Raw genomic sequence first — 13715 nt, forward strand, 5'->3', positions numbered from 1 at the left:
GACTGTTCTTACCTGTGGTTATTTTTCCAGAGCATTTTAAAGACATTGTAATCTTCGCAGACGCTGGATTGCACAGGCCGTAAAAAATCGAGGAAAATTACTGACACGGCCAATTCAGAGCAGGATTAAAATCACAAAAAAAGCTCTGGAAATTATTACATCACCCAACCTCTGAGAAGGGCTTAATTTTCCATAGATGTGCCACGTGGTCTGAGAAAGGATCTTTGCGAATGTCATAGTATCTCTGCTTGATACAAAGAAAAAAGCGAGGAAAACAGTTTTCCCTATCCCCTTCAAGAATATCTGGAGTCATTAAGTGTGTTTTTGTGTTTTTTGTATTTTAGTTCAGTTGTTTGATATTTATTTTATTATTTTATGAATTATATTTTATTTATAGAATTTAAATTGTACATTTATTATTATTATTTGTATAAATTTGTCTAATATAAATGGACCACAAAATCAGTCATAAGGCTCAATTTTTCGAAACTGAGATTTATACATAATCTGAAAGCTGAATAAATAAGCTTTGCACTGATGTATGGATAAGATAATTATCATTAGGATAAGATAATATTTGGTCAAGATATAACTATGTGAAAATCTGGAATCTGAGGGTGCAAAAAAATCTAAATATTGAGAAAATCACCTTTAAAGTTGTCCAAATGAAGTTCTTAGCAATGCATATTACTAATCAAAAAGTAAGTTTTGATATATTTGCGTTAGTAAATTTACAAAATATCTTCATAGAACATGATCTTTACTTAATATCCTAATGATTTTTGGCATAAAAGAAAAATCTGTAATTTTGACCCATACAGTGTATTGTTGGATATTGCTACAAATATACCTGTGCTACTTATGACTGGTTTTGTGGTCCAGGGTTACATTTGTTCCACTTATTGTTCTTTAATAATTTATATTTTATTTATAAATAAATAATCTAATTATATATATATATAAGTATATTTGTTTTGTATATTATAATAGTTATTAATAATATGAATATTTTATTACCAATGCTTGCACTGTTATTTTTTGTTATTGTTAATACTTTTAGTCACTACACTTAGTCACTACTTTTGTTTGTGCGTATTCTTGCTTCGGCAATTTTGTGCGTATAACAATCATGTTTTTAGAAAATGCTTTGGAATTGATTTCTCAGTTCACCATTACCTATCCTCAGCCAGTCAGGACCTTCAGAGAGTTGAAGGAGGAAGAATCTAGCAGAGCTAGAGAATAAATGAGGAATGATGAAAAGGGGACTAGACAGTATGTAGGATTCAGTCTCAGCCTATCTTCTCCTCCTTGCTTTCAGTACTCGCATCCGGACAGTGGGAGCTTCGGCAGAGCATTGTTAAGTGTGTGTGGGGGGCGTTCGTAGAAAGCTTTGATGTGAGCTGCGCTTTGGGTGGAGTTTGACGGGCTCTGATCTCCAGTGTCTCCTCATTATGGGAACGGCCCTGCAGCAAGCGGATAATGTCAAATAATGAATGTTGAAATTGGCTCTGCTATTTGGGAATAACAAGAAATGTTTTTCTATTGGCGGTTATGCGCTGCAAATTGAAATTTTGATTGTAGTAAAAGGTCACTTCTTGAAAGGGAGTATACCCACATGACCTTTCCAACAGGCCTTAACTCTTTATCCGTCAGCGTATGTTTCCCGCTAATGACTGCAGGTGTGACATTCTCCTCGTTCCACATGAGAGGCGGGAATTCTGGCCTCTGAATAAACGGCAGCGGGCAGCCGTCAAACGAGGCGATGTGGACTTGTTTTTGAGTTGCAGGTCACAGGGTCACCGGGTTGTAAAGAACACTCACAGATTGGTGCGATGACACTCGGCAGCTTGGCAGTGCTCCAAGCGAAGATAGTGCCATTCAACCGCTGTATACACCCACTTCACGTTCAAACACGCTCTTGAGAACCTGGACTCATACACTGATAGTTTGATAGTGGGTTGGCAAGTCGCTCACAGATACAGTTTCCTCTTTGTCCTATTAGTTTGAGCTCCATTCGAGAACTGACTGAAAGGTTGTGGCGGCTCACAATAGGCGTTTATGTTATCTCCGGCGCCGCGGTGCTTTCTAGGGCCACGCTTGGGCTTATCCGTCGCCGTCGTCTTCCTCTCTCCATCTGTATTGATCTGTGTCGACTCCTTCATGCCTCCATTCACAGAATATACCAGACTCTGCCTGCCTGTTCCAGCCACCCCACTGGTTTTCATTATTGGGTAGATTTGCAGCAAGCAGGATGAGGAAAAGCAACAAAAAAGGAAGACGTGAAGGAGTGTGTCAGCACAGCTGAGGTGATAATTGCATGTGTTACAGCCAGGTATGGAGCTCTATGATTATTGCTGACAACCACTAACCTGACATTATCAGAAAGTTAAAACACATGTAGAGTTGTACATTTGTACCTCTTCTTCACTTTCATCCCCAGAAACCTTCCGCAGAACTTTCTTTTTAGCATTACAGTGAGAAAAGCCCTCCCGAGATATAAAGCTACAGCAACACCTCTGCCGACTAAAGCAGACTGACTGATGTTGAACTTGAGAAGTCTGTCCCTTAGTACATTACGGGCTTTGATCAGGCATACAGGATGCTGTAAGTACCGTTTGTACAAGCAGTGGAGCTCAAATTTGACTTTGATATTGTGTACTTGTCAGCGGTAATTAATGACAAGCACTCATAGCTCTTGATTAATCGCGACTCGTTTAAATGAACAGGATATGGGTCCTGCTCAGCCAGTTGCTCCCATTTACCTTGGCTTGTTGCTCTCATTTTATACACTTAATTACCACAACTGCTCCCTTATAGCCTCTTAAGGGCCCAGTGTAGAAAATGAGTCGCTTGCTGGGCCTTTATTGTGATTATTTATACCACAGGCATGAAACGGACTAAAGACCTTTAAGGGTATTAAACCGTGAAAACCCTTCACCTTTAAATCAGAGGGAATCATGGTCAAACGTTTAAATGGTTACACTGAACTTTAGGCCGATCTCATTAGATTCTCTCTGGAAAAGCATGCCTTTTTTGCATTCTTTACAAGCACTTTACAACACTTTATGGGTTTAATTATTCTATTAGGGATGAACATCAGTATTATTTCTGTGTTAATTTCTGTGTTAATTTGTGTTAATTTGTTTTTACCTTGCCAAAGCTCTGCCGTTTCAGCTCTGCAAAAATCATCTCATTCTGGTCAAGACTGCTTTAAATGCAAATGAGCTCTGCTCGCCCCGCCCCTCTCTTCTCTCTGTGGAAAGACAAGTCTGTTTACTTTAGCCGCGTTTAGCCACTAAACTTGCTAACTAGCACATTATTAGGAAAGGCGATAGCAAAGATTCATAAAAAAAACCCTTATACACACTTCTGCTGTAAGTGAAGCTGGATCATGAATGATTCACGCGAACATAGACAGATATATGTAGATCGGGAGGTGCATTCCCTTCACAAACAAACGTAATCTACTGTATCTTTAGCAGTTCAGATGTCGGGAGTAAATGACGACCACTGTGTTCATTATTACATCCAGCAACACAACACCTCAATCGCTCAGTCGGAGATATTCTTGTCTAACTTACATCCCTGCTCCGGCATCAAAACAAAAGAGGGCGGACTGTTACAGCTGATCTGAGGTAAAACGCTCATGTCAATCAACTATTGTGGGAGCGGCCTCTGTGGGTGTGATGCCACAACGACAGGCATCTGAGAATGGCTCTATTTGAAAAAGGGAATATTATTTTTACAGATTAATTAAAAACCACTGAATGGATTTTTATCATTATAGGGTAGATTTGTACATACACTGCCAACAACATTAATGTTCAATCAACATGTAAAAGTGAACTTAGCATCCCTTTAATATAACATAAATGATGTCTCTTTAAATATGTAGTAGAAAACCCATGAAAGATTTACATTATTTTAAAAATTCCACATTGTTTTATACATATTTTGCACTGTGGGGGGTGCCATTATTTTGATGACGTCAAATTGTTGCACTCTGTGAGCTACTCGTGCTAGCAGAACTTGATTTTACCAAGTACAGCATGTTTCTGGATCAACATCTTTTTGACCCTGGAACAACACTGTGAATAACCAATCAGATTTGAAAAAACTGTTTATAGTTTTTGTGAAGTTTAGGCTTACAATCAGTGTTTGGTGCTTGCACATCAGTGTCATTCATCTATCATTTCCTCTGATTTTAGAGATTACTCATGGGTAAGGTTAGGTTTAGGTGTAGGGATATGGTCAAGATTAAATTTTTGGATTAAAATGTTGTTCCAGGGTCAACAAAATATGTTGACCCAGGGACACATCTAACTCAGCAAAATCAGGATGTGCACTGGCGCTACCTGTTGCTATTTTTACCACAACACAACTCGGAAAATAACATACTGATACTATGACCACAGCTACTGAAAGAGCTTACAAGTGGCATAAGCCTAAATCAAATGTGGTACTATTGTTTTTTTTCCCACAAGCAGTCTAAACGCCCCCAGATGTCGAGTAAAATCCACACTGAGAATCTCCTTCAGTGGCTCATGATAAGCGTCAACATGTTTACATCCAACCAGGATGGCATCTAGCATTTCTTGTCAAGTCAAGTCAAGTCAAGTCAAGTCTCTATTATTTATATACCGCTTTTAACAGTACACAATCGTGACAAAGCGGCTGTACAGTAATAAATAGGAAATAGAGCATCAATAATGCAAAAGGGCAACAGTAAACACTCAATTTTCAGATTAAGGCAGTTAATCAATGGATTCAATGATCTCATCATCTAGCTCAGTTCAGTTCAAATAGTATACGATATCATTTGAAGAAAAACTGTCCCCAACTAAGCAAGTCAGAGGTGACAGCGGCAAGGAACCAAAACTCCATCGGTGAAAGAATGGAGAGAAATCCTTGGGAGAAACCAGGCTCAGTCAGGGGGCCAGTTCTCCTCTGGCCAGACGCAGAGGACTCATCTGGTTCCCGTGGTCTTGTGCCGATGGCCGTCTAGGTGACGAGGTCTTCACTGGGGATCCGTCTCTGGGGCTCATCTAGTTCTTCGCTGACATTCAGGGCTGTAGAGGTCGTTTCTAGGTGCTGATCCACCGTCTGGGCTGGGTACAGACTGGATCCGGGGCACTGCAGTGACCATCTGATCTGGATACGGGCTGGATCTGGTGGTAGAGGTGACCTCAGAATAAGAAAGAAACACACTAATATTAGCGTAGATGCCATTCTTCTTACGATGCAATGAGTACATCGGGTGTTATGGGAAGTGTTCCCGGTTCCGGTTGACCTAATTAACGCAGCCTAACAATCCCTTAACGGATTTGAATTATAGAATTGAATTATATTTCTTGTCTCTGTCGTTGTAAGCTCTTTCAGTAGCTGTGGTCTACTAAAACCTCAAAGGCATCAGGGCTGAAGTGCATAGACAAACAAAGACGTGAGTCTTTAGAACGTTTTATTAATTCCCAGGCATCTTCTTAATCTTTTCTCTTCTTTTTATCGCTAGGAAAGCAGTGAAGACTTACATTGCTTCGTTGTTGACATAAAATAAAATACTGATACAATGCCACATTGTGCCTTTTGGTTATAATTTTAAGTTGTGTTGTGGTAAAAATAGCAACAGTGCCAGTAGCTCACAGAGTGCAACTAATTTCACATCATCAAAATAATGGTGCCCCCCATAGTCCAAAATATGTATAAAACGATGGGGGTTTTCTACTGATTTCAGTAAGAGACATAATTTACGGACAATATTTGCCATTTTTAATTGTCAGCATCACCCAATTTGAGCTTTTCGTTTACTTTTATTTTGACAGCTCTAAGAAGATTCGCACTAAGATTCCCAGTACACACAGACTTGTATTAGCTATATATATAAAAAAAAAAAAAAATACAGTTTTTATTGTAAAAATGCAACACATTTTCTGTTAAATGAGTCATCGGATGCCCAATTTTTTTAGGGTCTTAATTAAAAGTCAATAACTTTACGATAACAGTAATACTTTGGTTTTAATTTCTCAGTGGTAGTGTGAAACAACACCCTTTTTACCTTGTCAAAAACAGCTCTGCTCACAGCAAGCCGTTTTGGTGCATGTCCCTTTAAATGCTAATGAGCTCTGCTCACCCCACCCCTCTCTTCCGTGGGGCGATTCGTCGCGGAACTTGCTAACCAGCACACTATTAGGAAAGGCCATTTGCAAAGATTCATTTAAAAAACCTTATACTCACTTCTTCTGTAGGTGAAGCTCACGAATGATTCGCGTGAACATAAACGTATTTAGGTAGATCGGGGGGCGTCCCTTCAAAAACAAAAGTAATCCTCTGTGTCTTCAACGGCTCAGATGTAGGGAGTAATGACTGTCATGTTCATTATTACATCCAACAACAAAACACCTCAAGGAGACATTCTTGTCTACTTTACAGCGCACTCAGGGCGGGTCTACGCTAAAACACCAGTGTCAATCAACAATCGTGGGAGGAGCCTGTGCAAAACTACGTCATCCTGCCAAGAATCTGTGAACAGCTTGATTTGAGAAAGTGGTAATGACACTGGGTGGATTTTTATCATTATAGGGTGGTTGTGTACACACACTGCCAAGACACATTTCAATTTAAACAACATGTAAAAGTGAATTTTGCATTCGATGACACCTTAGGGTTAGGTTGTAGTATTTCTAACTAGCTGTACGTAAAAACAACAGAAGTCTATGTAACACCCCCGTTTAAATAGCTGAGTGAAAGTGTGTGTGCATGAATGTATGTCTGCTCTAGTTGCCACTCTGGGCATGTTTTGTTCCTCATGTTTGTCAGAGCTGTTTGTGCTGAGTAGATGACTGCTCTCAGAGCTGTTCCTCCCTATTGGACGAATTCCAGACTCTCCTCCTGCCCACAGCTTTACTGCGCGCTCCCTCGCTGTCCCTGACTGCACTCTCTGCCTACACGTCCTCCTCCTCTCTTTGCTTTATGTCTCTCCTAATAAATCCTAATTGTTCTTGGTATCGTACCCTCTCTCCCTATTGAAATGGGTTGGAGATCAGGGTCTGGCTGTTGGTTCTTTTCAGCTCATCACAACCATGTGCTGCTGATTCCACAGAGCCATCAAGGCTGTTTGGCTGCTGCTGGAATTCATTTGTGAGAGTAAGGTGGTATCTCTAACACAGAGGCGACGAGGGAACCAAATAGAAAGCTGGATCTTTTGATCATATTCTCAGAGGAAATCTCTCTGATTCGGGTGTCCTTGCATTCTCACTTTCCTCTTTCTTCATCTCTCGTTGTGTTCACTGTAAAACACAAGATATATTTACTTGAAGCAAAACTATGTGTTATAATTAATGTATTAAGCCTTGTTTTCAGAGAATATATTAAGGTTATTGTCATTATCCATTGTAAATTAATTTATTTTAACCATTTACTTTGTTGATTTATGATTTAAAAAAAAAGAAATGTCTTGGTTTGAGATAACGTGTTTCAATTTATTTTTGATCATCCTATAATCGATATTTTATGTAAAAAAAAAAATATGTCTAGAATTAATTGTTTTTGGTAACTAATTTTTATGCTTTTATATCTTATTTCATGTAATTTTTTTTTTAATTACTTTTTTAATTTTAATTTTATTCTATTTTATTACTAAATTTTGGTAGATTAGAAATGTCTTGGTTTGAGAGAACATATCTTGAATATATTTTTGATATCACATTGTCAAATATATTTTTATTTTATTTTATTTTAACCGTTACTTAATTCTATTAAGTATAGATAGTATAGTATAGTATAATATAGTATAGGTATTATATTTATGCTTAAAAAAAGAAATGACTTATTGTGAGAGAATATGTCTAGAATTAATTGGGGGGTTTTTTGTATCTAATTGTCACACTTTTTACAATTTACCTAATTCTATTATATTTATGCTTTAATTGTTTTTGGTATCTAATTGTTACACTTTTATATTTCATTTAATGTAATTTGTTTTATTTTATTTTATTTTTATTTTAACCATTGCTACATTTTATTAGATTTAAAAAAAAAAAATGATTTGAGAGAACATATCTTGAATTTATTTTTGATATCCCATTGTCATTTATTTTATTTTATTTTATTTTATTTTATTTTATTTTATTTTATTTTATTTTATTTTATTTTATTTTATTTTATTTTACTTTACTTTATTTTATTATCCTTGGCTAATTATTTTATTTTAACCATTGCTACATTTTATTAGATTTAAAAAAAAAAAATGATTTGAGAGAACATATCTTGAATTTATTTTTGATATCCCATTGTCAAATATATTTTTATTTTATTTTATTTTATTTGAATCATTACTTATTTCTGTTATATTTATGCTTAAAATAAAAGAGAAATTACTTGTTTTGAGAGAATATGTCTAGAATTAATTGGGGGGTTTTTTGTATCTAATTGTCACACTTTTTACAATTTACCTAATTCTATTATATTTATGCTTTAATTGTTTTTGGTATCTAATTGTTACACTTTTATATTTCATTTAATGTAATTTGTTTTATTTTATTTTATTTTTATTTTAACCATTGCTACATTTTATTAGATTTAAAAAAAAAAAAAAAGATTTGAGAGAACATATCTTGAATTTATTTTTGATATCCCATTGTCAAATATATTTATTTTATTTTATTTTATTTTATTTTATTTTATTTTATTTTATTTTATTTTACTTTACTTTATTTTATTATCCTTGGCTAATTATTTTATTTTAACCATTGCTACATTTTATTAGATTTAAAAAAAAAAAAAATGATTTGAGAGAACATATCTTGAATTTATTTTTGATATCCCATTGTCAAATATATTTTTATTTTATTTTATTTTATTTGAATCATTACTTATTTCTGTTATATTTATGCTTAAAATAAAAGAGAAATTACTTGTTTTGAGAGAATATGTCTAGAATTAAGTGTTTCCGTTAAGTGTTTTCCATTTTATTTTATTTCATTTTATTTTAACCATTACTTATTTCTGTTATGTTTATGTTTAAAATAAAAGAGAAATGACTTGTTTTGAGAGAATATCTAGAATTAATTGTTTCCGTTAAGTGTTTTCCATTTTATTTATTTTATTTTATTTTTATAACTATTTATTTTAAAATTTATTAAAAAGAAATGTTTTGGAGAATAAAACTTAATTCAAGATATATTCTCGTTAATATTTTCCATTTTATTTATTTTATTTTATTTTAGAGATATTATAGTGCAAAACAAGACCAAAATAATGATTAAGAAAATAGTTTTTCCAGTCTGCTTAGAGAAACAGGTTTACAGTTGAAAGAATGCTGAGCTATTTTCAAATGGATTATATCTTCCATCTGTTTTGCTTCTCAAGGATCAGTGCAATCTTGAACAGCAGCTATTATTTGCAAAACAAGAAAAGTAATACTAGTGAAAGATGTTTTTCAGTCTGCTTAGAGAAACAGGTTTACAGTTGAAAGAATGCTGAGCTATTTTCAAAAATATTCCTGGTTCTGTGACTGTAGCATCCGTAAAGTCCTTAGAATAACACTGCTAGATTGGTTTTGCTTCATACATTCACTTTGAACAAAAAAAGTCCCTGTTGCTCGCTTTCTTCCCTGTTTGTGGCCCTTGACACTTTCATATCTCAGAGAGCGGGTAATTTTAGATCCAGCGCGGTGCTGCTGCATCATCCTCCCCTGTGTCGTTTGGGTCTATGGAAACGCTAGGGATCAGGTACTGAGGGGAAGATAAATAGAGCAACACCTCTCCAGAATACTTCAAGCAGGAAACCCAATGAACCATGCCGCTTTGTAATTATAATAAAAAATAAAAATGATGGGTGATTTAAGACTGCCATGTGTGCTGGGTGGAGACTCAGCCTCCCATTAAAGGCAGTGTGGCCTCCATATAGGCGGTCTAGCAAAGGGGTGCCAGCCAAATCCGGAATGATAATGAGGACATTGGCTCGCTTCAGAGAATTGGGGTGTAATTGAGTTAATGAATGCATTCTGTTGCATCTCTGATTGAGCGCATGTCCCTTTGCCACTTCCTTTAAGGCATTCTGACTCTGTTTCTGTGTGTGTGTCAACAGGCTCACTTCCGCATTCTCCTCCACCTGACATTGAGCCTTAAAGGAATAGTTCATGCAAGAATTAAAATAGTCATCATTTACTCTCCCTTATGTCTTTCCCTTTGTCTCCCCCATATGACTTGACTCAAAGTCAATTGTTGAACCACATCCTTGTCACTCTTCTTAAAGGGGACAACGGATGCTAAATTCCCTTTTAAATATATATGTGTCTTAGCAGTGTGTGGACACAACTATCCTACAATGATAAAATCCACTTTTTTAATCCCCAAAAAGATCTAAACATTCTCAGTTATCAAGGCGTTTTAATTTTCTGACCAATGTGATGTCATACTGCTCAGGCCCCGCCCATGGCTGTTTACGGACTGTCCCGTATTAACATAATTCCGCCCTCAGCCAATTGTATGCCTTTCCTCTTCCATAAAAGAGAGAGGCGGGGTGAGCAGAGCTCATTAGCATTTAAAGAGACATGCACCAATACAGGTCGTTGTCAACAGAGCTGTTTTTGACAAGGTAAAAAAAAAAGTCTTGTTTTACACGACCATTGAGGAGTTTTAACCACAGTATGTTACAGACATTTCATGAAGACTCATACACTAAAAAATGCTGGGTTAAAAACCAAACATGCGGAGTTATTTTCTTTAAGCCAACTATTGTTTAAAAATTATTATATTGCTGGTTTAAAATGGACTGGAACTTATAAAAAACACACAGAATTACTAGAGGCAACAGCAATAATCAAAACATAAACATTTATTATTAAGCAAGAACAAATTTATTTGGGTGAATACAGCATAGTTTCAAATATTACATACATTTAAACTCATTTAACAAGCATTTTAGACATAAAAAATTTCATATTTAAAAGTAGCATTATAATCTATGATCACTTTTCACCAAAATAGCGCTAATTCTCATACAGTTGTGTCACCGAAATTTGAGTGGGTGAAGGGCTGCTGTGTGCTGGTGTAACTGCGAACTTCAGACCGCGGCTTTGCTTTTCACTTGCAGCTGAAAAATGTCGTGACTGACTCCAAAACCTGCCCATAAACAAACAGTACTGCATTAAAGAACATGTTTTAACATAAACTTAAATTCAACTCAGTATTATAATGAGTAAAATCCATTTATTTTATGCAAGGCAAAAGGTTTTCGTCATGCGTAATGACCTCTGCTGACGCAGCTGACTGACATCTTGTCCTTATGTTGTGCTGCGTAAAAAAAAAAAATACAATTTACAGCACAGTAAAGACTTTATAAATGAAATAAAATGTATACAAACCTTTATTTCACTGAAGGAGTGCACCAAATTGGTGGTGCTGAGAACTGCTCTCTCCTGTAGAGGGGTCAAAATGCCTGCACTCTGACTCTAACTCAGCAGTTGGGTTGTTTCGACAGAGACAGGCTTAACCCAGCAGTTGGGTAGAAAAAAATAACCCAGGAACTTAGTTACAGAAAAACTACTCAGCACCTGGGGAAAAAATATTTAAAATCACCCAATAAAATGACCCAACAAGTTGAACCCAGCATTAAAAAAATAACCCAGCATTTTTTTATAGTGAACCAACTTGTGGAAAATGGGCATCCAATGTCCCCTTTAATATAAAAAAGCGAATAAGGGCTGGGAATGTTATGTTTCAAAATGACAGAAATGTCACCAAAATAAACAGAAATTCCTAAATTCCAGATAAGAGGGCAAAAACTGTGCCTAGACAGTTGAATTAAATCTTTTATGATTGTTAAGGTGTTAAATCCAATGAAAAGTATTCTCTCAGTTTTAGTGATTATAAGAGGAGGTTTTAACTTTAACTTTAGAGAGTGCGTAACTTGCACAAGACTGAAGACATGGGATGCTTCAGTGAAGCTTTTAGCTCAGCTGCTGTAAATTATTCCCAATTTGAATAACCATTTTGTTTTTCATGCTACTAATGCTTCTAATGCATAAAAAGCAATAAACCAATTAATAAATGGTTCTTGGCTTGTATTGTCTGTGTATCCTACAAGAATGATGTGCCATTTCCCCAAACACAAAACATTATTTTATGTATTCTATTAATCAACATTAATAATCATTAGTAAAATATTAAGGAAAATAATGAAAGTAGTCCATACAAAAGTAATAAATGCTTCTAGAAATCAATTCCAGGATACAAATGTTGCCTCTCCCAGCTGAAAAATCTAGCTAAACCAACCAACCAGCTTAGGTCATCCAGCCTGGTTTTAGCTGGTCAGCAGGCTGGTTTTAGAGGGGTTTTGCCTACTTCCTTAGCTGATCAGTCCAGTCTCCTGATCAGGCTGGGAGATCAGCTGAAACAACCAGCTAAAACCAGCTTAACCAACCTAGCCAGGCTGGGAGACCAGTTAAAACCAGCATCTTCCAGGTTAAACTAGCTAAGACCAGCCAAACAGCTTAGGCTGGTGTTAACGTTTTTTTTTCTGCCCATGTTCATGTGTCTTTTATACGTTTATGTGTTATTTAGCTTGCTAATAAAGGCTTACTGAGAAAGAGACATGTTTAATTTGACAATTTTTAGCTTCTGTAATGATATGTGATGGCTAATTTAAAGGCAAAGCTATTTTAAGCTGTTAGCCTGCCCTGGTGAAAAAAACAGCATATGCTGGTAGCTATGTTTTGATGCTGGGATGCTGGTTAGGTATGTTTTGGTGCTGGTTTATGCTGACCAGCAAAGGACCAGCATAAACCAGCAAAGGACCAGCTTAAACCAGCACTAGAACATACCTAACCAGCATCCCAGCATCAAAACATACCTACCAGCATATGCTGGTTTTTTCACCAGGGTGTTAACCGAAAGCTAACTGAAAACACAAAGGTAAATGTTAAATTTGACTATTTTTAGCTTTGTATGATATAGGTAATTTAAAAGATTACGCTAGGCCAAGCTGTTAGCTTGCTAACTGAAAGCTAACTGAAAACACAAAAAGGTTTATTTTGACCATTTTAGCTTCAGTATTAAAATGTGATTTGACATGTAATTGAAAGAGCTAAGCTAGACCAAGCTGTTAGCTGCTATAAAAGACTAACTATAAAAATACAAAAAGAGATATGTTTCATTTGATAATTTTTAGCAAATGTAATATGATATGTGATAGGTAATTTAAAAGCTAAGCTATAAGCTGTTAGCATGTTAACCGATAGCTAACTGAAAACAAACAAAGGTAAATGTAAATTTGACAATCTTTAGCTTATTATGACGTGATATGGTTAATTTTAAAGATTAGTCTAGGCTGGTATAAAAGTTTAATAACTATGGTTTTTGGCGTATTGATTACTACTTATATAACCACAGTTTTACTACAAATACCATGGTTACACTATGGTCAGTGCAGTAAAAGTATGGTTCATTTGTGGTTACCATGGTCTAACTCACCATGTATCTATATTTAAAACTATATTTATATTTAAGTAACCATGTTTTTTTGTTGTTGTTGTTTTAATTGTAATAAAACCAATTGATTAAAACCAAATCTCACCATTGCCAAAAGCAGTACATGTTCTGAAGTGCCATATTCGAACGTGCAAAAGCAAATTCAATTTCAGAGCTGTGAGTTTAAAGAGGACATTGGATGCCCATTTTCCAAGTTGGTATGATTCTTTAGGGTCTTCATGAAATGTC

General features: G+C 35.7%; 1 protein-coding gene across 1 annotated transcript in view; it reads left to right on the forward strand.

The window, feature by feature from the left end:
- grik4 (glutamate receptor, ionotropic, kainate 4) overlaps positions 1–13715 on the forward strand; it is a 455824-nt gene that overhangs the window by 387924 nt on the left and 54185 nt on the right. The gene's annotated exons all lie outside the window — the stretch shown is intronic.

This window comes from Labeo rohita, chromosome 15, assembly GCF_022985175.1.
Source record: "Labeo rohita strain BAU-BD-2019 chromosome 15, IGBB_LRoh.1.0, whole genome shotgun sequence".
Lineage (NCBI taxonomy): Eukaryota > Metazoa > Chordata > Actinopteri > Cypriniformes > Cyprinidae > Labeo > Labeo rohita.